This window comes from Delphinapterus leucas, chromosome 4 (assembly GCF_059928025.1).
Source record: "Delphinapterus leucas isolate spDelLeu-1000000601 "Yukka" chromosome 4, BTC_Dleu_Yukka2, whole genome shotgun sequence".
Taxonomy (NCBI): domain Eukaryota; kingdom Metazoa; phylum Chordata; class Mammalia; order Artiodactyla; family Monodontidae; genus Delphinapterus; species Delphinapterus leucas.
Genome location: NC_143132.1, coordinates 120,410,053 through 120,435,469, shown reverse-complemented (window position 1 = coordinate 120,435,469; position 25,417 = coordinate 120,410,053). Strand labels below are relative to the sequence as shown.

The 25,417-nt window shown below is 44.6% G+C and overlaps 1 long non-coding RNA gene across 1 annotated transcript; it reads right to left on the bottom strand.

Annotated features, from left to right (window-relative positions):
* Positions 1-6,729: 6,729 nt before the first annotated feature.
* LOC149749415 (uncharacterized) lies at positions 6,730-23,947 on the bottom strand. The gene is made up of 3 exons (XR_016393119.1): positions 22,262-23,947; positions 21,552-21,615; positions 6,730-21,035 (listed from the first exon to the last, which is right to left on the bottom strand). It is a non-coding gene; the product is annotated as an uncharacterized LOC149749415 (long non-coding RNA).
* Between the last annotated feature and the right edge of the window lie 1,470 nt (positions 23,948-25,417).

Sequence of the window (25,417 nt, the reverse complement as noted above, 5' to 3'; positions counted from 1 at the left end):
AATATTGAGTGAATAAGGAGCCACCTGATCAAATGCCAATTTCACATAGACAGTAATTTCTCAATCTATTATCAGCTTATGCCTCAGGGTGGCTAATGGCAAGAAAGAACAAGTGTCAGCATTATGAGTTTGAAGTTACTGTCTCCAGAGGACATGTACTTCCTTGCTTTATTCTTTTCTTGCTGGATCAGTGTGTCATCAGTCAACAAGCCTGCTGCAGCTTCCCCTGTGGGGCGGGGTGGGGGGGGGGAGGTGCAGAATTCCCACTCGAAATTAACACGCCTCTGCGATTGGTTTCCTTTTGTCACAAAGCTAATGCAAAGCGACCGAAGGCAATGATGCGTTATTTCATGCGAGTGGTATAGGACGGATCAAACAGAAAGGTGTGCTGGGAAATTGAAAGTACCAGATAAAGGTAGCAGCACAGAGCTCACAGCTGCTTTGCAACTCGTTGTGTTCACACAACAGTGCAACCCTCAGGCATAAGCAGGATGACCGGGTTACAGTCTTTCCTGTTTGCCCCTGCTTCTCTATTTTCGCAACCATCCCAGGTCACCTACTCTTTTGATCTGTCCTACACTGAGGAAACGGGGAAATCTATTTCAGCAGCAGTTTTCATCCCATCATATCATTCTCTAGCTTAATGTTTAAACCCTTTGGACAAGCATCTCCCACTCCACCCTTAGTGATGGAATATGTCCTCTTGTAATTGGGTCTCAATCATGTACCTACAGCTCCTCTTGCTGTTTGTGGTTAAAGGCAAACTCTCTTTCTTCACTTCGTTGCAAATTCTTGCCCCGTCCCATACCTAGTAGGCATTCGAGGGGGATTTCTGATTAAAACCCACTTAGATATACCTACTCCCCACATGTCACAGCAGTGGCTCCCCACCTTGCCAAAAGTTGATGGCCAGCAGTGTGTAATGACTTGGCTTCGTCCCCATTCAGCCACTAATCCTGTAGATGGATGATTTTGTTCCTACCCCCCACCAAGCCTGTGAAAAATCAGAAATGTTGCCAGCTTGCTACCTGATTCCTCTCTGCCTCCAAACGCAATACAAAACAAGCTCCCGTTTCCATGCTGCACATAAATAGATATTGTTCTCCAACTTCAGAAATGTCCTTGGCATGGAACGTCCAAGCCTACCAGTCACAGGAATTCTCTCTCTCCGTCTTACAGGGCCATGGCTGAGAACTTGGTAATTGTGTTAAGGAAGCCCAAGACGCACTGATCCTTTCCCTGTCCTGATGGCCCTGTGTGATGGAGGGATTAAACATTCCCTATTCAGTCCCCGGAACCTGGAGCCAAACCCACGGGAATTCATGGATGCATTCCATGTCTCCTGCTCAGAGATGCTACCGCCAGGCAGGGCTGCCACATTGCACCAGGTAAACGGTGCTCCCTGGGGCCGTGAAATGTGGTAGGCCTGATACCAAGCCCTGTCTTGCACCCAGCAAGGCCACTGGCTGTGCTGCATGTCTTTGCTCCTTCAGAGGCCCTCTCTGAGCTTCCCACCCTGCTCTGTGACCCAGGAAACAGACCCGTATGCATGGCTTCAACACCTCTGCCCTCCAGCTTCCCACTGGCAGGAGATTGGGAGGAGGGGAGTGCCAGCAAACCCGTTTCGCTGCCAGGTTGCTGTGGGTTTGCAACCAAGGGCTGCAGCTCCTGTCAGGCAGCCCAGCCCTCTCCACTCAGTCACCTTCTTTCTCAGAGTTCTGGCGAGCACTCTGATTACCCCGGTGTCACAAGCCCCTTGTCACCCTCATCTTTCTAAATGGTTCCTCTACGAAACACTCTTAATGGTGACTCAGTTCGAGTGTGCCATCATTGATTTCTCGCTGGAATCCTGACCGACGCAGCAGTAAATAAGGCACAACTAACACTAGCATGGAGAAGAGACAGGCGACAAACACATCTGCAAATATACGTTATATGATTTTAGATAGCGATAAAGCTAAAAAAGTAAAATGGGGTAATGGGATGGAGTCATCACCTGACTCTGTGCCACTCCCTGCACTTAACAGCCGTATTCAGCAGAGCACCTCCTTCCACCTGTCTTTTGTTTTTTTTTTAGATCATGTATCCATATTGCTACTTTCATGTCAATTCCCTGGTTTTAAAATGAGTAAATTATTTTCTTCAAAAAACAAAAAGGAGCACGACCTGACCGACATCTAGGGGAGAAAGGCTGTATCCTAGAGTGGCCTGGAAAGACCTTTCTGAAGAGGGGACACCTGATGAACACCATAATGATGAGAATGAGGCAGCTGCACCAACATATGGAGGAAGAACATTCCAGAACTGCAGATGCAAAGGGCCCCAAATGGAAAAGTGTTTGAATAGCATGGAACCTAGCGGACCAGAGGAGAGTAGTAGTAGAAAGGGTCAGGGAGAGAGGGCACAAGGGGGTTTGGGTTTTATCCTTAGGCCACTGAGAAGTCATCATAGAATTTGGGACAGGGAGTTGTAAGCGCCACAGTCCTAATAGAAATCAGATTAAACCATGAAAGGGTTTAGCTGAAGAGAACGTGATGAAAGGACTATTCAGGTAGGTGTGGTCAGGGCTAGGGAACTAATAAAGGGGTGAAGCTTGTGGGAACTGGCATTAGAGAGAAGCTGTTAGCAGCCCTACACCTGGAGGGGACAAGGAAGGGGAGCCGTCACTGGCATGGCATCTGGGGAGAGAAGGAGCCGTGAAAGAGGGGCCGCTGATGGGAGCTGCATCAGCTGGCGACTCCCCCAGGCGGTTAGGAAGGTTTGGAGGGTGGAGATGAAGTCGGATTAGGGCACATCCTGAGCCCTGGGGGCTGAGTCCTGGGCAGGGTGGGTGACACAGGAGGTCTGGACTTCAAGGACCACTGGGCACCCAGCCGCCTGCACCTGTGACGTGAAGCAGAGAGGCTGGGAAGAAGGAATTTCATCTTCCGATGATTATCCTTAGTCCCAGAATGTCTCAGCAAATCCTAACAGTTTACTTAAACATGAACACCTTCAGGGCTGGGTCAGGGAACTGGGAGTTTCGGGGGAAGCCAAGAACAAGATGTGGGGACTGAGGTAAGGGGGGATGCCAGCCCATGGAAGGGCTTTCCCACTGAGGAGTTATGGAGGTGAACGCACGAGAGCCATCTGGTACCTGGAGCCAAACCCCAGCTTCAGGGATGGTTTGTTCAGCCAGCTTCCCAGGCTCGACAAACTTTCCAAAGTCCTTTTACTGCTGTGTTCCCAACACCCGATGAAAGCCCGTCGGGTGCTGGTTTGGGCTGAACAGAGGCCTCACTCCCTTGCACCTGCTCACACCAAGGGGCACTCGTCAACTGGCTGGTCCAGGCTGGCAAAGACAGATGGCTTCCAACCCTCTACTCCTTAGTGCAGAGAAGCACAGAGTTCTTAGTGAGACTCAATTCCAGGGAAAGAAAACACTCTGGGTGTTTTCTTGGAGAAAGTAAGTATATATAGCCTTTTCTCCCCCCTCTTCTGGTTTCTGTCTTGTAGTAAGATACATCTGAAAAAAACAACAGGGCATTGCTTTCTTAAGAAGCCTCAGCCACCCCCACTGACATTAATCTCATCCAGTGGCTTCTAAATGTTTTTAGCAGCACCACTCTTTTTATAAACAAAATCTGCCACAAAATCATAATGTATAACACAGGCGACATCCCAGTGGCCATTTCCTAGACACCCCGGTAGCCCTGATTCTAGCCAGCTGATCAGAATCTTCCTGAGTGTGTGCATATGTGTAAGTGAGGCTTACTGGGGTATAATTTGCATTCAAATTGTTTGAATTTGCATTCAAAAATTCACCCTTTTTAGGTATACAGTTAGATGAGTTTTGACACAGTCTTGTAATAACACCACAGTCCAGACCCAGAACAGCTCCATCACTCCCCAGATTCCCTCCTGTTCTTTCGGAGTCAGTCCCTTCCCCCCACCTCCATTCCCAGAAACCACTGATCTGATTTCTGGCCCTGAAGTTCTGCCTCTTCCAGAACATCATATGAATGGAGTCATGCTGTATGTAACCTTTAGTGTCTGGCTTCTCCCATTCAGCCTAATGCTTTGGAGAGTCATCCATGGTTTTGCACACATCAGTAACTTGTTCCTTTTTATTGCTGAGTAGAAGTCTCTTGTTCTTGTGTGGTTTTCAGAGTTGCCCTTCAGCTTCTGATTCTTTTCTGCATAGCACATGAAGCCTTCCATTCAGATAATTTTCCTTCTTCCTCGAAATACTGAGATTGAAACCCTGGTAATGCCAGTGAAGGAGCACACATGGAGGGAGGCTGTTTGACCCCAGAAGTGTCAACAGTGTGCCACACTGCTACATCGGAGCTGTCACTCACTGAACTGGCTCCCCTCACCTCAAAGTACCTCCGACTCATCCCAGGACTAGAATTCCTTGGAATTTTTTTTTTTGCGGTACGCGGGCCTCTCACTGTTGTGGCCTCTCCCGTTGCGGAGCACAGGCTCCAGACGCGCAGGCTCAGCGGCCATGGCTCACGGGCCCAGCCGCTCCGCGGCATGTGGGATCTTCCCGTACCGGGGCACAAACCCGTGTCCCCTGCATCGGCAGGCAGACTCTCAACCACTGCGCCACCAGGGAAGCCCCCTTGGAATTTTTTAATCAAAGCAAGGGAATACTGCTTGCTTTTTCTTTTAAATTATAATTAGCAGACACATTCTTAAGCTGGGGGAAGAATACAAGGGAATGTACCGTGTTCAGAAAGAAACCTTGGCTGCTAAAGGTCTTCGAAGGACAATGATATGTAGTCCAAACACAAATCCGTACAAAAACTACAACCCAAAACTTCAGCTTTGGCCAGTGCTCATTTGACCACACAGTTGCAAGAATCTTTTGGATTCTCAATCCTGCCATCTGACAAATAGATTTTTTTCCTCTCTCAAAGGCCATGCTACTTGCCAATCATCTCACTAAGTTGGAACCTGTGTGCAGAGAATGAGGTGAGGGAGGAGGCAGAAGAGGGGGATCCACACAGCCAGATCTCGGGGACTTGGGCGCTCTGCTCTGGAGTCTGGACCTTACGCTACAGCCAACAGGAACGAGCAAAGGACGGTCAGTATGCATTCTGGAGATCTCTCTATTGTCCGAGGTAGGGAAACCTGTTAGAGGACCCTGCCATGGTTCAAGAGAGAGACAATGCGTCAGTAAGATGATGGAGAGGAGAGAATCCATCTCAGGGGCACGTGGGATGCAGAGTGAATAGTCTGGAAGGTGAGAGAAAGGAAGGTGCAAACAACTTCTTCTGGCTGTACCCCAATAACACAGCGATGTATGTGCTGTGGTGTCCATTTCACAGATGACAAAACTGAGCCTAATGAGGTTAAATTAACTCACACGAGTTTCCTAGTTAATATGCTGGAAATCATACCATGGTAGTGAGGCACCACGCCCGGCGATTACTCAGACATGTAAGATAGTGAGAAACACATTTAAGGGATTATCGGAAACTACCTTTAAAAAACTAAAAAGTTGCTTTGGGAAGAGAGTATCCCTGAGTCCTCGGAGAGCAGTATTTGCGCAGTTACCACCAGTGACCTAAATGGAATGAGCAGATTTTAAGAGGGTTTGCCCTGGTCTCATCTTCCTCACTTATCCTCTTTTACTTTGTCCTTCCTCGTGCAGCTGGGAAAGAGAGATTTGTATAATAACGTGTTAGCATTTGAGAGCATTTCAGCAAAGCCGGCTGCCAGCTGCCTCTTCTGACAGAGACACATCCCCCAACATCATTTTATTCCTTTTGGGTAAGTGGCCTCCTCCCCATTTCCCAACTGCTTTGGAGATAAAAGAAGGCAGTGAGGGATTTATCCTTTTTCCCATAATATTGTGGCTGTAATTTAAAGCTGCCATAACTCATGTGAAGAACTGTGACCATAATACCATGGAAAAAGCCATCATTCAAACCCCGAGGGAAGAAATGTGGAGTCCTGTTTCTTCCAGCTGTAAATTGCCTCAAAACCTGCAGACAGCTGTGGGCATAGCCAGACAATGGAAACTAAGGTTTGGAAAGTTACCCGTGATGAACTGTGTTTTCTTTCTCCCCTTTTCCACATCTTCACTAGAGTCAAAATAGTTTTCTGTATTGGAAGGTGACCAGGACTAGATCATTGATCTGTACTCAGCTAGTACCTGACTCTCCAAATTTGGGGGATGCCCCCAAAGATTCTTAGAACCGGATTAAATTTGCAGATCATAGAGCCTGGTCAAGTTGGGTTGGATCAGTTAGACTCGTTCTGTGAGGATACCAGCCATGAGTCTTCTGGGGAGTGTGGTGTCTTATTTTTCTTTTGTTTCTGGGCTGGGATGTTCAGACCTGTAATTTCTCCCACTCTGTTTTGGTCCATGCCTCCCAGCTGTGGGTGAGCATAACAGCCTATGCTATGGTTAAAACTCACCGCCCTAATTACTCTCCAGTGAGCCCATGTAGGAGAGCATGAATCCCCTAAAATCTGCTCCCCATGTGTACCATCACACTTAGCTCTGTCCAGTATGCGTACGTATACATAGGTATGAACACCTTCTATACATCAAGAACATTCTAGGTACTTTGTGCTCACTATATTATCTCATTTAATCCTCACCACAACTCTGCAAGTTAGAGATTAGCATTCCCAATTAATAGCTGAGGAAATTAAGTCATCAAGTGACTCAGTGAGTAAGGAGAAGAAAATTTCTAACCCAGGTCAATGGAACTCATCAAGCCAGTGCTCTTACCTCTCCTGGTTCACAGTTCTTTTAGGAGATTAGATGCATATGACCTCTGTTAGAAAAAGGAGGACAGGGCTTCCCTGGTGGCACAGTGGTTGAGAGTCCATCTGCCGATGCAGGAGACACGGGTTCGTGCCCCGGTCCGGGAAGATCCCACATGCCGCGGAGCGGCTGGGCCCGTGAGCCACGGCCGCTGAGCCTGCGCGTCCGGAGCCTGTGCTCCGCAACGGGAGAGGCCACAACAGTGAGAGACCTGCGTACCGCAAAAAAAAAAAAAAAAAAAAGGAGGACAAAATTCTCATACATGCTACTGAATGTATAAACTTCTAAATCAAGTATTACCTAAATATTTCTGAGATATTATTTACTTTTGGAAGTTAATAATTTCCTATTCTTTTGCTTCTGCTTTAAGACTTGTGAGTTCAGGTTCTGGGGTTAGATGGCTTGAATTCAATCCCAGCTCTGTCAGTTCTCACCAGTGTGACTTTGGGTAATGAAGTCAATAGCCTCTCTGTGCCTTTGTTTTCTCATCTTAGAATGAAGATTATAAGTAGTATCCACTTTATAGGGTATTTTAATTTTTAAAGAGGATAAATTAATGTAAAATGTCCAACACAGGTATGGCAAGTGGGTTGTGTAGTTGACTTACACTGGTGGCCTCAAGTGAACCATGCCTCCCAATACTAAGCCTGTGTGTAATGCCCTCCCACACTGACTCTGGACTTGGCTGGATAACTTGCTTTGTCCAATGGGTTACTAGCAAGTGGTATGGAAGCAGAGTCTTAATCAGTGCTTGCGCATAGGGGTTTGTCCCCTTGAGACATTTGCTCTTGGAGCCCTGAGCCACCATATAAAGAAGTTAGGCGATCCTGTTGGAGAGACCCCCACCCCCCCCACGGAGAGAAAGATAAATGCCCACTGAAACCCTAGCTGTTCCATTCCAGCCATCCCGGCCAAGGCTCCAGATAGCCATCTTGGACATTCCAGCCCCAAAAGACACCGTGTGGAGCAGAAGTACACCCAGCTGAGCCCAATCAACCCATAGAATCCTAAGAAATAATGAAATAGTCTTTTAAGCCACTACATTTTGTAGCGGTTTTTAACACAACAATAGGTAACTGAGATAAAGTGCGTTCAATAAATGTCAGCTAATTTTTTAAAGTTGTCATCATTATCCATTGACTTTATTTCCTCCAAAATAATAAACATTAAGACATGAAAAGCTGTGCTCCTTAATAGCTCATTCACGCAACAAAAATGTGTTTTGTTCCTACTATGGGGGGGATCAACAATGACTTGTCTCCCACCTTTAAAAAATGGCATTTACCCCCTCAAGTATTCCTTCATAGGAATTTTGAACTCTTAGATTTGCAAAACAGACAAATTTAAATTTCTCATCTTGTTGAAATTATTATTTATCGACTGACTCTAATATTCATCCATTTATAAAACCTTTTAAAAATGCATGAGGGAATGAGTGTAGAGCCCGACATTATTTTTCATATGATCCCTGACTCTTCTTGATAGGAAGTTGAAATATACTGAGCACCACATCAAAAGCAGGCGCTCAAGGATAAAAGGGCCTTTGAAAGGTCAGCCAGTCTGCTCCAGTCTAGGTAGGCTTTCATCTCAGCTGCCCAGAGAGCTGCCAAGGCTCCTGTTTTTAAAGATCTGCAAGCAGCATTCCCTGGGTAGCAGCCGCAAAGCCCTTCACGCACTGGTGTTTCCAGGGGAAACCATGGGGCGGGGTTCACTTTGTGTCCCCCTCAGTGTCCTACTTTGTGGGCTGCTGTAATTTAGAGTCATGTTTGTAGCCCTGAAGTGCCGTTTGATTGAAAATCGTCCACTCCTCGCTAGTCTTACACACAGCTTCTGCTGGGCACACAAACAAGATGAGTTATAACAAAATTGTGCGGTAGAGAGAGCTTGCCTTTCCTCCCACAGTTCTCTTGTGGCCGGGACCTGTGGGCCTTCACCTCCTCAAAGACTGGTCTGACTTCAGTTGTTTATAGGACATATGAGTTTTAGCCTTGCATCATTTCTCCCTCTACGTTTGCATCTTAAGATATATATATATATCTCCCAATTATAGAATATAATAGAATATATCTCTTCGTACCCTGTTAATCTAATTTTGAAATCAGAGAGCTAGGAAGTGGAGTCTAATCCAACTCCTACACTTAGCTGCTGTAGTCATTTTAAGATATGAATGGGAGTGGCAATGGGGGGGTCACAGAGGGACAAGGAAAAGCGTTTGGCCTGGAGACAAACATTCGCAAAGGATCTCAAATTTAGATTTATGACATTATGTCCAGATGAGGCTTACTATAGAGTCAAGGACACAGATGCTTCTCATTCACCTCTAATCTGTGTCCCATGATGTGCCCACACCACCTCTCAGGTGCTGCGAATTAATTAAAGAAAAACAAACGAACTTGTAATTACCTGAGAATAGCACAGTTATATACCATTGTGTTTTTTGAGTTAAAATCATAACTTGTTAGTGTAAACATTAATATATGCCACAATTTTGTGATCCTGTTTTGACAGTACTTTAAAGCAACAATAACGAAGCACTTGTGGAGTCCTCATATGCTAGGCACTTTGCAGGTGACATCACGACAAGCTGCGGAAGTGGGAAGTATTCCTGTTCCATTCATCCCATTTACAACTGAGGAAACTGAGGCCTCATAAGAAGTAGGCCCAGGGCCCATGTAACCGAGCAGGACCCTACGAGGCCTTCTCAGAATAGATCCCCACCCATGTCCTCTGCCTGCCTTTTGTCTGTAGAAAAACTTTAGTCAGAGAATAAATTTAATCAGAGAAGTGAGAAAATGCAGAAAGAGAGGAAAACAGTCAAGCAAGACAAAATAATAATACCTTAGCCATTAAACAAAGTCATGGACCTTTAGTTCGTCCTCAAGGACTATAGATAATATTCTGAGCCATGTCTCTTGAGCTGTTTTGCGGATATTGAAACCCCCCAGGTGGAAGAAGGTAACCGTACACTGCCCACAAGCACGTAGACCCCAGACGGGCTTGATGATGCCGACTTCCAATGACCTCACCACCAACCAGTCAGAAGAATGCCCATGAGACGATCACACCCTGCTCCTTGAACACTATAAGTCTCCCCACTACCCCCTTCAGGGGGGACACACAGTTTTGAGGGCATGAGCCTGCTGTGGCCCGTTTCGCCTGGCAAAGCAATAAAAGCTACTCTTTTCTACTTTGCCCCAAACTCTGGCTCCGTGTTTCTATTCAGCACTGGGGAACAGAGGCCGAGTTTCGGCAACACCCACAGGTGATCGAGCACAGAGTCGGGGTTTGAGCCCAGGCAGTCTGGCTCCAGAGCTAACATGTTCAGCCCCCAAATCTGCTGTGATTTTCATGTCTGAAAGTCTCCACACATGGGGAGGACACCCCTTGTATCTCTGAGAGGAGCTGGACAAAGAAGTTGGGGAGGACAGGCGTGGGAATGATGCCGGGAAGGGTGGGCCCAGGTGAGCTGTGTGATTGCTGAAACACAAACTGCAGTGCCTACTGGAGCCAAGGAGATGAGGCTGCCTTCTAGAATCTACCAGGAGCCGGCCTGTCCTCCCAGCAGCTTCCCAGCCTCGGCCCTGCACTGTGGTCCTGCCCCCTCCACTCTCTCCCTCTCCTCCCGGCTTTGTCACCATCTCTTTGCCCCAAGACTCCTGCACCTGGGGGGGGCCCTGAATCCTTTTCCTCTCTCTTCCCAGCCTGCGCTCCACCCTCAGCTCCCGTCTCTGGCCTCAGGGCCTTTGAGTGGAGGCCATGCTGTCTGTCACCCCTAGTGAGCCATGGAAAATTCAAGGCCCAGAATTTCTACTACCTCAAGCTCTGAGTTGACCTTTCTAGGTCCAAAGTCCAGGGAGTGGAAGAGTGTGGAGTGGAGACGAACCTGTGAGTAAGAGGAAGGTGGATGGCTCAGGAAGTCCTGTTGTAACAGGTGTGTGGGGAAATGTGTGTTGACATCACGGGCGGGGTCCCGGAAGCCGGCTGACACTGCAGTCTGTACTTCCGTGTGCGTGTGCAGTCACGAGGAGATAGTCACTCACCACATTGCCAGTGAGCCTGGCCAGACAGACAGGTCAGGTCACGGCCGTTTGAATCACGAAGCTCCACGGGCACAGAGGACGCGAGCTTTGTAATGGCCCACAGAATGTTCAAGGCCTGAAAAGAAAATCGATTATGGAAAAATAAAACCAGAAATTAAAAATAAATGTCTAATGAAATGCTTACAAACTGTAAGAGCATATCACCTAGTCAGCCACAAATCAACTCACATGTAACTAATATTTAATGCGGACTGTGGGTGGATTTCCATCTGATTTAATACGTTTGCAAGGATCTTCAACCAGCACTGAGGCAAAGGGGCTTGCTCCCTCTGTGGCAGCTGGCAGTGGGGATAGGATTACAAGTGCCAGAGGATTTGCATAGAGAGGAGGGCTCATGGGTGGGCACCACAGACCCTTAAAGGGGGGCAGAGTGAGACAAAGGGGGCCCTATCAAAGATGCCCCTACGTTCCCCAAAGTGAGGCCTTCCCTCTGGCTCCTTAAATCTTAAGTAAAATTCCAAAAGTTACAGTTTTGGTGCAATTGAATTTCTTGCAGAAGTCAGCAAGGGGAGTGGGTGGGGGATTGAGGAGGGAGGTTTGCCTCTCTCTCAGCATCTCTAAAACTGAATCCGCCTCCATCTACAGTTGACAGTACCTAGGTTAGGGACACCCACCCTCCACGCAGCGGAAAATTCACATATAATTTGTAGTCAGCCCTCTGTATACGAGATTCTTCCACATCCGTGATTCTGCATCCATGGATTCAACTAACTGCAGATCATGTAGTACTGTAGTATTTACTTCTGAAAATAATCCACACATGAGTGAACCTGCACAGTTCAAACCCCTGTTGTTCAAGGATCCACTGTACTTCTATCTTGGCGCCCAATACCTCGTAGTTCCAGGGCCACTCTCTGTCCCCTGGACAATTGCAAGAGCCCCCTAATGGGTCTCCTGCTTCTCTGCAATCTTCTTTCCACAAAACAGAAACAGTGGTCTTTAAAAACCATAAAGCAGATGCCTTCCGACCCCGACTAAGAATAAACTCTCGTCTCCCTTTGCCTTTCACAAAGCCTGTCGTGACCTGGCCCCAGCTGGCCACTCATCTTCATCACCAGCCCCTCTCCCGAGTGCAGCGAACCTAAGCTACACAGCCTCCCTGCATCTGCCTCAACACGTCCAGCTCGGCCCGACCTCAGAGCCTTGGCCTTGGTGGTTGTCTTATCCGCAATTCCTCCCCAAGATCTGCAGGCCACCCAGCTAGCCATTTGGGTCCCAGTCAGAGGTCACCTTTCAGGAAGGACTTCCCTGACCCCCCAGGGGAAATTCACTGCATCACAGGGCCTCACACCGCCCTGTCTCATTTTCTTCATCAAACTTTTTCACTCCCTGAAACTATCTTTTCTTGCACGTTATTCTTTTATTTTTGTTTACTTCTTTGGCTGCCTCTCACCTACTAGGATGTAAGTTCCTCTGGAACAGGGGCTTGCCTGTGGCTGTGATGCTATTGCCTGCAATAATGACTGGGATGTAGTAGATGGTCAGTAAATGCTTGTTGAAAGAATGAGTAGAAAAGTGAATAAGTGGGCCTGAATTGATGTGGGCCACAAGAGTGTGGAAATCATGGGAATTCTTTGAGGTCCTCCAATCAGGGGTAAACTAATTTTAACTAACCCTCCAACGGGTCTTCAAGTAACATCTGGTTTATGTATGTATTTAATTATACCTTACCTCATTGCAAAAGAATTTGTGGGCATTTTCAAAGATACATAGAGTGCAGTAAAATTGTTTAAAGGGAAATAGTGAATATGGAGAGGAAATTAGCATTGAAAAACTAAGATAAAATGATGGCAAGATTAGCAATTAGAATACATATCACAAAGTTCTTTCTTCCTCAACAGAAGTAGACTGCAAATTTGAACTTCTTATTAGCTAGTGACAGCTTATCTACACTAACGTTTTTAAAAGTGAGAAAAAGGGTAAAACTTTACTTGTTGAATTTTCACCTGTTAGCCATGAGTCATAACAACTATGGTAACATTAAAAGTGTTTCCAATTAATCTTACTAACCTTAGTTGTAGCGTTAACTATGATTTGTTATCAATATTTATTGAACATCTGTACTCAAAGGGCTCACGCATTCCAATAAACACATGTACCTTCCTCATGTGCTGCCCTAATAACCTGGCAGGATTTTAACTACTCCAAACATTTATGGGGAGCAGAACCTGCAGGAAGGTTCGTTGACAAGCCCCCTGCATGATGCAGGTCTGATGTGGCTTACTTCTAACCAGTAGAAAATTCTTACTTGAGTTTAATTTGTAGGCTCCTTAATAATACTGAGTTTCATTTTCTTCATCTGCCTTCTCGGCCCACTTTTCCAGGATAAAACCCCTCTATTGGTTTAATTTTTTTCTAAAATTTATAAATTTTCAAAAATTTTTCTCATCTCTGTTTGTCTGGAAGCTTCCTGTGTTCTCCCTCTCCCTCTCCCTTTCCCCCTCTCTCTGCTATATGCCCACATTTTTGAAAGGCAGTATAGCACAGTGTTGAAAGTATGGGCCATGGACTATCGGCCAGGTTGCTTAATATTTTTTGCTTCAGTTGTCTGTTTGCAAAACTGGGGATGACACATTCACATACCTCCCAGGGTGGGTGTGAGGATTAAATGTGTTTGTACATGTAAAGCGTGTAGAAGCCTGGCACATGGCAAGCACAATGCAATCTTTGTGATTACATGCTATTCCCCTTTAAAGTGCCCCTGTGTCTGTCAGCAGAAACTGTATTTACTCCTGTTGTCTTCTATGTCTCTGAACATTACTGGAATGCCTTTCCCCTCTTTTCTGCTTGGAGAACTCCTATTCATCCTTCAAAACTAATCTTAGATGTTTCCTTCTGCAGAAAATCTTTCTTAATTGACACACCCAACCCCTCCCCTAGCTGCCTGTGTGTACCTCTCTATCACAGCATTCAGAGTGCTGTGAGGTATTACCTGTTTGCTTGTCTGTCTCCACAAAGGACTATTGAGACAAAGGCTGGAATTTAACCCTTTGTGTCTTCAATGTCTAGCACATTGCTTGCTACATAGCGTTTGCCCAGTTCTAGGTTGGTTGAACTAAAATGAGTACAGAACTGATCCCATGGGAAAAAATCAGTCAACAAAATGACAGCATCACATTTCTTATATGTTCCATACTTAAGCATTCCAGTATTGTGCTTGCTTTTCTGGCTGGGACTAAAAGAAACTATGTATTCTTACTCTTTATCATTTAAATAAATTCAGATTTAACTCATCATAATAGGAGACAAAGTCCTATTTCCCTTGCAAAACACATTTCAGGAAAGTGGCATAAGCGTTGGACCCTTTACTGGGCCCTGGATTCAAACCCTACTTCTGCCCCTCCTAGTAGCTGGGAAATGTGGGGCAAAGTAGTTCACTTTCCTGGACTTTGGTGTTTGTATCTATAAAATGGGCATTGTGATGCTTGTCTCCCTCTCACACTTCTTGTGCAGATCAGTCGTGATGGTAGATGTGAATGTGCTTTTAAAACAGAATATCATCCCTCTGCGGATGTTAAATCGTATGTTATTTGGGGAGAAATCTTGGTGTCTAGATTTAGGCACCTATCTAACCAAGGGGTGGGAAACTATTCTGGTTGAAAGGTTAACTGGAGATAATGTTCCTTTTGAATCAAGGTTCAGCTGTGAAGCAATTTGCACATTTATATTTTCAGTCACACCATTTCATTAGCTGTTAAGAGATGTTCTAAAAAGACACTGCTGTGAGAGGCAGGGTGTTAGCGCGACCCAAACCCTCAGTAGCTCTTCAGGGCACGCTGAGTATTCCTAAGGCAGAGGATGACTGTATAAAGGAAGGTGGGGACACGGCCGAACAGTCAGGACAAAGACCAGTTTGCCCACTCCAGACACAGGGCTGTGTGAATTATGACTGTTTTTACATGGCAACTGAACCACGAAAACTTACGCATAGCGATTTGTCGGCTAGAAGATGTCTACATGCCAGTCCTTTAATTTTTCTTTGCTGCTTTCTAATTTTACTGTGATGATAACAAACGAAACCACAGCACTTCCATCAGAAACCAGAGCATGTCCATGAATAACTAACAGGCTGCATACAGTTTTCCCAGTGAATTCGCAAAGCCAAACGTGGGTTGGCTTTTGTATATAAATTGCCAATGCTTCTTTTCCATTCTGGCGGGAGCTTTCTGAAGGGAACATTACAGCTGTGATGAATAACAGTCCTTCTAAAGAAGCTGGCGTGAGGCACACATTTCATCCCGCTGAGTGGAACACCGTGCCTGTCGCCAAATGTGCCGGGTCTCCCACCATTAAATAAATATATACATATGTCACTTGGCTTTGTTTCCAAGTCCTGGGTTCTATAGAAGCCCAGCACTTTATTACTATTAATAATACTACAGTTACAATAGATGCAGAACCAAAGAATGGCGCTTTGTCCTTAGATGGTGCCTTTGATTACGTTTCCCATAGTTCATTACTTAATTGTTACTTACAACATCCTTTAACTCTTCGTTTACCACCACAATAAATGATGATATTCTTTCTAATATAAATTAGCTCTAATCAGCCAATATTCTAATGAGTCTATAAACATAACACTTACCTCACAGGATAATAACAGTTAACATTGATTATGCGACAGATATTTTTCTAATCATCATTATCCCCATTTTACAGATAAAGAAACTGAGGTTTAGGAAGGTTAAATGACTTCTCTAACATGGCATAGGTAGAATTTGAACCCAGACCACTATGTTCTAATGCTTCTCTATGTAAGTAAAGCATAAAAGTGCTGTTTAAATTTTTTCCCAAACAGTGGCAGAATCATAACCATTCCTGTGTAGAGAGGAGTTTTTTCTAGAGACAACGCTCATCAGTGATCTCTCAATAATTATTGTCATGATGCTTTTTTTTTGAAATGCTATTTAAAAAATTAACTCAGGGGCTTCCCTGGTGGCGCAGTGGTTGAGAGGCCGCCTGCCGATGCAGGGGACACGGGTTCGTGCCTCGGTCCGGGAAGATCCCACATGCCGCGGAGCGGCTGGGCCCGTGAGCCATGACCGCTGGGCCTGCGCGTCCGGAGCCTGTGCTCTGCAACGGGAGAGGCCTCAACAGTGAGAGGCCCATGTACCGCAAAAAAAAAAAAAAAAAAAAAACTCAGGGTATTAGTGAGAATCAAACAAGAGACTATGGAGGCAAATACCCAGTTTTCTGTTTCTTTTAAGAATTGTATTAGATGTAAATTTTTATTTTAAGATAACATCACTTAGCTTTTGGATGTTTCCTATAAACTTCAATCTATCTTTCTGACTTCTCTCTCTCTACCCCCTCACTAAACTGAAGAAGCCTATGGAAACTGCAGTTCGATAGCCCAGCTCCCAACCTCACATCCACCCCATCTCCTCACTCCCAGCTACAGTGTACCTATTGCCTATGGAACCAAATCCAAAATCCCCATGTCAAAGCCCTCATCAGTGTGGCTTCATCTTACTTATCCATTCTTATTTCCCACAACTGGTCGACATTTATCCTTACTCTCAGTCTAATCTCAGAGTGACTTTTCTGTCCTTGAGACACACCGCTTATTCCTGATTCCACACCTTTGATTATACAGTCCCTGCACTATGGAATGCTCACCCCTAACATGTAAAGAAGCTTTAAGACCCACTTCTTCCTTGAAGCCAACCATTCTAGCCCATGTTTCTTTCCCCTGGTCTTCTTCCTTTTTTCCAGGTTTGATTTTTTTTTTTTGTATGTGTGCAATAGCTCCTCTCTTCTCCTAGAGGCTGTGAATTCTAATTGTTTCAACATTTTCTTCTGCTCTCTTCATCATCTCTCATTGATCTACATTCCTTCAGGCTGTATATTTGTTTGGGGGTCACTTTCCTTCATATTGGATGATTTGTTCAATGTTGGTTATCCTTGGCCTCTGTTTATCTTTTAGAGGGAAGAATTAAGACGTGTGAAAGTTCTGTGTGTATGAGCAGTGTGTGTCACCTAGTGGCCTTCTCTGTAGAAGAAAAATGGCAAATTTTAATAAAAACAATGTCCTGAAATGATTTCCAAGGAAAAAGTAACCCATTCAATACCAAAGATTCATGAATAATGAAAATTTTGCTCATGAAAAATATAACTGGGTAGATGCAGAAGGAAATTATTTAATTCTAGAGCCTAGTTTAACTGTATATTGCAGAGACAAAGTTGAAGTAATAAATCCTCAGTAAAGCAGCTCCACAGTTTATAAAATGTATAACGGCTCTCTTATCTGTTCTGAACAGATAAACAGAATTCCCTTTAAAGCAACTGTTAAGAAAATTCATCTGACAGGATATTTAAAAACTTATTGATGCCTGATGGAAATTTTTGAAAAACATAACTTAGAGACAGTTCCATTAATATAGTGTACACTGCCTCACAGTTAACCATCTTACAAAAATATTCATTTTAAATCACCTTGGCTCCTTAAGAGTTCTGTGGATTATAGCTTTGTTTTCTTTTCACCTCATAGTTTCATTTTACCAGTAATTAAAACTGCAGTAAACCAGGAAGAAGTGAATGAGCAAAATATTTCTCTAGGCTGTTTTTCCTGTCTTGTTAGCAGAAAGTCTTCAAAATAGAATATTCTTAAAAGTTTTTCAGGAGGTATTGAATTCGCTGAGATACTCAAGGGAAATGAAACTTGTAAATGCCATCAAAGCCTCATTAATTCACTTTCACCTATTTGCCAGTAAATCATTTTGTCATAACAGCCTCATTAATTCATCATTCTTGTTTTTTCCCTCTTTACCTATTCTTTTATCATTACTTATTGGTGACCCTCCCAATAGGTAAAAGTACCTTCGGTCTTTGTTGATTGCTAGCTCTCCTGTCTGGTTTATTTGGGGGAAGGAAGCAGAATGTTACAAATGGTGACCGCCTGGCTTCACACAGGTGCTTGGAGGACGGCTCACTGATTAATGAAAGTCTCAGTTTGAAGAAATTACTCGGCTGGATTTTTACAGCTTGACTCTCTGCCCAGTGAGGTAATGGCAGAAAGTTTACACTTGCCTTAAAGATGACTCCTTGTATATTATATCAAAAAGGAGCTGAGGGTTGCAATTTAACTTGTAAGATATAATTTGAAATATTAAAACGGAGAAAGTGCAGCCAGCAGACAAATTGAAGTGGCAGGGGAAGTAAGTACAGCTGAGGACAAACTCATCCTTGTTCACACAGTGCTCTGAGCTGCACCTTAGTTAAACTCACTGGGGGAGGGTTTTTCTTTCTTTCTTTCTTTCTTTTTTTTTTTGGCTGCACTGTGTCTTTGCTGCTGCGGGCGGGCTTTCTCTAGTTGTGGCGAGCAGGGGCTACTCTTCGTTGCGGTGCTCACTGCAGTGGCTTCTCTTGTTGTGGAGTATGAGCTCTAGGCATATGGGCTTCAGTAGTTGTAGCACGCGGGCTCAGTAGTTGTGGCTCACGGGCTCTAGAGCACAGGATCAGTCGTTGTGGCGCACGGGCTTAGTTGCTCCACGGCATGTGGGATCTTCCTGCCCCAGAGCTCGAACCCGTGTCCCCTGCATTGGCAGGCGGATTCTTAACCACTGCACCACCACGGAAGCCCACTGGGGGAGGTTTTAAACATACATCCAAAGCTGGCTCCTTTCTAGACCTAGTGAAATGAGCCTGAGAATCTGCGTATTTTAAAGTTTCCCGGGTGATTCTAATGCATTGTGAGGGTTGAGGACTACTGAAATAATAGGGCAAGATGCATTACACAGTGAGTAAAATAATTAAACTCGCTCTGTCCTCTCAACTCCGTGTCAGGCACACCATGCAAGAAGGTGTAAAGACACAGAAGACATGGCTCTCCAGAGTTTTCTATCCTATCTGAGAGACAAGCACAAGTGAAGATAACTGAGTGCCGCATAAGGCAAAGCATAGTTAGGTGGATGCTACGCCTATAAGGATTCTGGAAATCCCTGTGGGTGTGGATAGTAAAGAGGCTTCCTACAGGGGATGCGTTGAGTTGGAGCTTTGTGGTGAGAAGGGGAGGGTGTTCATTGCAGGTGAGACAGAAAGCAAGGGAAGGAGTGTGCTTGGGGTATGAAAATAGTGAGCAGACTGCACCAGGGCTGTGGTGGCGGGTTGCCCTGCTCTGCCCTCATCACCACCCTCCACCGATGCTTTACATCAGTCTTCACTGGAACCCCTCAGTGAAGTATCATTACAGGTGAAGAAACTGCACCTCAGAGATTTTAGGAAGCTGCTCAGTGTGCAGTCCCCTCTCCCGCCAGAGCATTCAGGCTGGGCATCCAGGTGACCTGGTCTTGAGGGCCCGAGGAGGAAGGAGGGAACCCCTGTTAATCTGCAGCTGTGACACTGGTGGGGAGAGTTTGCAGGGTCGAGGTGGAGAAGCAGATGCAAACTGACCTCTAATGCAAGAGCACCTGAGGCCCTTGTCAGGAAGCCAGGTCAAGGTGAAGAGGCTCACAAGCCAAGGTCACCAGAACCAGAGCAGAAGGTCAGGAGTGACCCAGTGCAACACTGGAGACAGGCAGCCCTGCCTACAGCCAGGCATGTCCATGCTCCTAGAGGCATGGTCGTGTGTGAGGCAGGAAGTTCTGACATGGTCTCCTGGATGCAACAGATAGTCTGTAACCTAAAATAAATTAGCATTCAAGGTTTTCTTAATATGGTTATATAAAAATGTTACACAGTATTATTTTCAGCAACATGCACCTCAACCTGCCTCACCCCATACCTGACCCCCAGAGCTATAAGGAGACATTTTGTCACCTGAGACAAACAGATGGGCATTATTAACAGTGCACACCATCTGGCGGCTTTCCACTTTAAACCATTACTCTTGCTAACTAGATGTTAAGCTTTCAAAATCATTATTTACAATTGTTGTGCCCTCTAAATCTCAGTGCCTTAGGTCCAAGCGTTTTCGCATGCTCGGCCCCTGGACCACCCGTCCTCCAGCCAGTAGGGCTGTGACTTGGGCATGGGGTAAGGGTATGCTGTGTACATATATGGGAATGAAGACAGCTAAGGGTTTAATGTTCTGCTTCTTAGGTTCATGAAAGAATGTAAAAGTATTAATGTTTATGGCATCCAGGAGGCCATGTCCAAACAGTACAGACCCTTTGAGTGATGTGATGAGTCCCCTTTAGGGACCTAAGAGGGACAGGAGACTCACGGAATCAAAACAACCAAGTAGCATAGATGTGATTTGAATTTAGCACATGTGATTCCCAAGCTAAAAGTTTCTTGCAACCGTATTATACCCTGGCTACTCAGATACCACGCACATTGCAAAGAGACGTCAGCTGCAGTCCCTGTCCAGTATAGCTTTCAGCTTAGCTATACTGACAGGGCTGGAATGTATAAGAATATAAATAATAGGGCTTCCCTGGTGGCGCAGTGGTTCAGAGTCCACCTGCCGATGCAGGGGATGCGGGTTCGTGCCCCGGTCCGGGAAGATCCCACATGCTGCGGAGCGGCTGGGCCCGTGAACCATGGCCGCTGAGCCTGCGCGTCCGGAGCCTGTGCTCCACAATGGGAGAGGCCACAACAGTGAGAGGCCCGCATACCGAAAAAAAAAAAAAGAAAAAAAAGAAAAGAATATAAATAATGATTCCTTGCTGGCATCTGATTAAAGCGAAACAAGATGAGAGAACATTAGGCACTGAGGTTAGAACAATTCTTCTGTGGTTCTCTTTGGAACCTACTGATCTAGGTTATTCAAGATTGAATTTTCATTTCTATGATTTATTTTTTAATACTTGTATTTTTTGAACAGATATTATAGGCACGTGGCAAAATATTTAAAGGATACCCAGTAACTAGTAAGTTTCCCATTTTTCGGAGTCAGGAAACAAAATTTACCTTCAGAAGGCTCAAATTCAGAGACGTTAATAGAGGGGTCACTCACAGAGGTACGGGTAGGGTTAAGGGGGTTCAAAAAGGGATGTGCAGACTAGCCACAGCCAAAGAAGGAAATGTTGTTAGTGGAGCCCAGTGAGAGCTCGACTAGTTGTGTTCCAGACACTGCAACAAAGCGGGGAGAGAGCATGGAAGAAATCACTCTGTCTTTCTCTCTTCCCACACTCAGATCTCCTGCTGGTGCCTCCCATTGGCCAAATCCAAGAGGGAGTCAACCATCAAGGGGAACTGGATGATGGCAGCTGTGGAGGACAGACTCTCTGAAAGGAACAGAGTAGAGAAAGGAAAATGAGCTGAGGTGTTCTTGGGGTTGGGGACAGACCCAGAGAACAATCAACATAGCACCCCTGACCCTCAGTGCCCTGCCCCCCGACCCCTGGCAACAATTGTTCGTGGTATTTTATAACCATCCAGAAATAGTCTATGTACATGCCAGCTCATTTTCTACATAAATAGTAGTGAACCCTTCCCCTGCTTCCCCTTGCCTTTTAGTCTTAGATTGGACCCCTTCTAGCATCCATGGAACTATCTTGTTCTCGGAGACCAGAAGTTCTAAAAGTGCGGTCCCCAGACAGGCAGCAAAAGCATCACCTGGGAACTTGTTAGAAATGCAAATAAGTTACAAACTCTGGGAATGAGGCCCAGCAATATGTGTCTTAACAAGCTCTCTGGATCATTCTGATGCACACTACAGTTGGAGAACCAGCGTTCTAGCCTTTCTGAATGAGGCTGGCCTCACCCGATCAAGGCTGCTGGCTGCCCCCAGGTCAATGTACCTGAGAAATCAGTGAACAGAGAACCACCTTATCACCCTCTCAAGGCTGTGTCTTTCCACTGTACCTACCAGAAAGAAAAACAAAAAGCATTAAGTATTGATTCAGTACCTGATCTCAACTCTCAGTACAAACCAGAACTCCAAACCAGCATGGAAAGAAGAGACTCACTCTCTTCCTCCCGACACATTCCCTTTTCTCTCCGTCTTTTTGTAAATTTAGTTCTTTGGATGCAGGTAGTGTTTTAATATGTTTGGTTGAGTATGTGACGCAATACAAGCTAAATATAATCATGGAGACGTACAGTCACCACACGCTTAGGGTTGGCATCCGCTTGGAATCCACAATGAGACTCACTACCTGTCCTAGCCCCTCAGGGCACTGACTCTGTCAGGTGGGCCCAGCCAGGCATTGCTCAGCTGTTGTTTAATGTGGCTCAAACCCTTACAGCATATAAGGCAATGGCCCACACACAAGATGGACACCTTGTCCTTTGGAAGCTTGCAAACCAGCCTGAGGCTTGGGAGGCACTTATTAGCACTGTGATCCTAAGACGCTCAGCGTCCCTTGGTTCCCTATCTGTAGAATGGCAGTGATAGAAGCCGCTGGCTTGCACAACTCCCTGGAGCATCATTCAGGCAGAGTACGATGTGAGTAGCACCGCCTGGAGGGTGTGGGATGAATGAATGAATAAATAAGAACCCCTCTGGTACCTGCTACTGGGCTGAGAAGTTCCACTGTGTGGCAAAGAGCTGTAGTGGAAAGTGCACTTTGAGTCAGGCAGTCTGGGGTTAAGTCCGGGCTTGCTTGCTTTCTTAAAATGTTGTGACTCAGGCAAGCTCATTCAACTGGAGGTATCCCTTCGACGTATCACCTAGAGGCAGTGGCTGGCACATAATTATGGCATGCGATAAATATTTGTTGAAAAAAATGAATGTACATTCATGACTCAGTTTCTTACTCTGTATAATGGGGACAATAATATAACTTATAGGGATAAATTAAGATTAGTTGAGATTTAAATATGTTAACAAACGTTTTAAAATGTTAGACACACTGGAAGGAATTCAACATGTGCAGTTATAGTAACCATGTACCAGGGAATAATTTAAATACGTCACAAAGATTGTGAACCTGGGGTACCATGTCCTGAGTCAGACTCCAGAAATAGAACTGTTCTAGATTATTCATGATTAAATTTTCACTTCTATAAGGAACTGGAGAAGCAAGGAAGAGAGAGAGAAACATTTATAATAGTGGGTGCATGATCCTGGCTGTATATTAGATTCACATGGGGAGCTTCTAAAAATTGACAATTAAGTCAAATCCTGGGTCATGGGTCTTGAGCATGGGTATTTTTAAAAACTGCTCCCTGTGATTCCAAAGTGTAACCAAGAGGGAGAACTCTGACTTATGGACACCTATTACACGCCAAGTATTGTGTTCGACGTTAGACAAATACCATCTCCTTCAGTCCTCACAACAACTCTACATATTAGGTATTTTATCCCTATTTCACAGGTAAGGAAATCAAGGATCAGAGGCTAAAGAAACATCTCCAAGGTCACCAACCAGTGTGATGGATCCTAGCGTGGAAACCTAACCTGGGACCGTCTGACTTCGAGGCCAGTGCTCTTTTCGCTGCTTTGCACTACATCTGGAACGATCCTGTAAGAAGGGCATCAGAAGAGGGCATTGGGCCAAGAAGAAGGAGACAAGGGAAGGCGCCAGGGACCATCTGAAGTTTGGTCACTGGGGCAAGGCATAGCAGTATTACCAGAACAGAAAGGTGAAGTCCAGAATGCCCCACCTTATCTCCAACTGGTCCCCCATTGGGCTAAGCCTGGGCTTGCAGTAGGCTCACCGGCCCCCGTGGTACACACAGAGCCCAGCAGCGTTGGACAGCATAGGCATGTGCTTCCTCGCGTGGCAAAGGGTCATTTATAACAGAAAATATGGGAGTTGTTTTCCTTCCCAAGTAAGTGATATTTCTTGGCAAAATGCCAAGAAAATTCCTGACAGTGTCAGAAATGGAGTTTCTAAGTGTATTTCTAGTTAAGAAAGATTGGTTTTGTGGCAGTAATTGACAGCTTCCCATGTGAACCAAATCCAAAATGCTTACAAAATGTCAGAGTGTGCATCCAAGACAAACTAGCCCTCTTGAACATCTGTAATTGTGACATGGATGCAATTCTCTTTGGGTCTAGAAAATAAATTTTCATTGTGTATACCACCATCCCATAACTAACTATAAAATGTGAAACCCAAAGCTTGGATGGAGACAAACCCAATGTTTCTGTTCTTCTAGGAAAGAATTATATGTTTCCCCTTTAAAACTATCTCCCAAAACAATTGGGCAGGAGTGGGGGGAATAGCACATTTTTGGGTTATAAATTCAGTTTGTTTCTCCTGGGCTCAAGCCATACATTTGAGTTGGTCATCCAGGGCATATTTCAACAATTGGATAGTCAAATAAGAGACCTTGGGGAATAAAATCTCTGCACAGTTAACTTTGTAATCATGTAAGCAGTTTGGACTACCCATAGTTTTTACAAATTGCCATTAAACTATTGGGAAGTGATCTAATCTTTCTGAGAGTTTCCTCATCTGTAAATGAAGGGGTATGGGGGTAGGACTTGATGATATCCAGAGACCTTTCCAGTCCAGAAATTCCATGCTTCTCTGAAACTCTACTGATTGAATTTAAAATAATGTTTCTTTTATTTTCCAGAAAAATAAGTTATTTTTATTTATTAAAAGACTGGTTCAATAGAACCATTTCCCCCAATTTTTTTGGCTTTTTATATGGCAGTGATTTTGTAATGTAACTTTCTATATGGGGAACATAAAGATATTTAGTCTCCACTCTAGCAAGGGTGATAGAAATTTTTTTTTTTTTTAAAGAAGCAAGTAGCAGCAAAAAAGTGTTTAGATTATACCAAGAGCAGTAAATGATTAAGAGAAAGACATAAATTTCAGATAAAAGTAGAAATGGATTCTTGGACAGCTTGAACATGAAATTAATAAAAAGGAAAATATCCAACCACGTTGAAAAAGATTTAAATTTCTTGCCAGTTTCACACAAAATACTGACATCAACTAAGATAACAAAAACTAATAATATGCCACTACATCCTGGGCATCAGTAACAAACTAGTTAATAGGGGTCATTAATTTAAAGAGTATTTAAGACTAGTCACTACCCAAGAAAACTTGAAATGTTCTGAAATTTTATAGCTTATATATGAAAGAAACTTGGGAGAGAACTTCCCAAATTTGATAACGATCCTAAAAATGTACTTCACCTTACCATTAACAAGGTATAAAACTTAAAGAAAATTTTCCAAGCCATCTAAAATAATGTTTCTTAAATTAAGGACTGGGCTCCAAAGTAGGGCTTAAAATGTAATATTGTATATTAGAAACAACAGAGACTTGAGAGCCAGCCAGACATGCATACAAACCATAGGATGTTCTGCCACTTCCCATGTGAACCATCACTTTGAGCCTCAGGTTCCTCCTCAATAAAATGGAAATAAGTGATGAGAGTTACTGTGAGGATTAAAGGAGAGACTCTACATATAAATAGTACAGTAGTGCTAGTAGGTGTCATTATCGTTATTATGATTAACGAGATGGTCTGACTTCCTCAGCCACCTAGATTCTCCCTCTACTGTGCACTACTTAGATTTTGAAGATAAGGAATTATGTTGAGAAAGTGAGACCAGAATTAGGATGCACCACAGCTTTCTTATATAGGTGGTGGCATGGGGAAGCGATAGCTCGGAAAATGTGGAGGACGACTGAGGAAGAAAAACTAATTTAGAATAACATAGCGATGTTGAGTGTACGCTTCGTGCCGAGGTTTC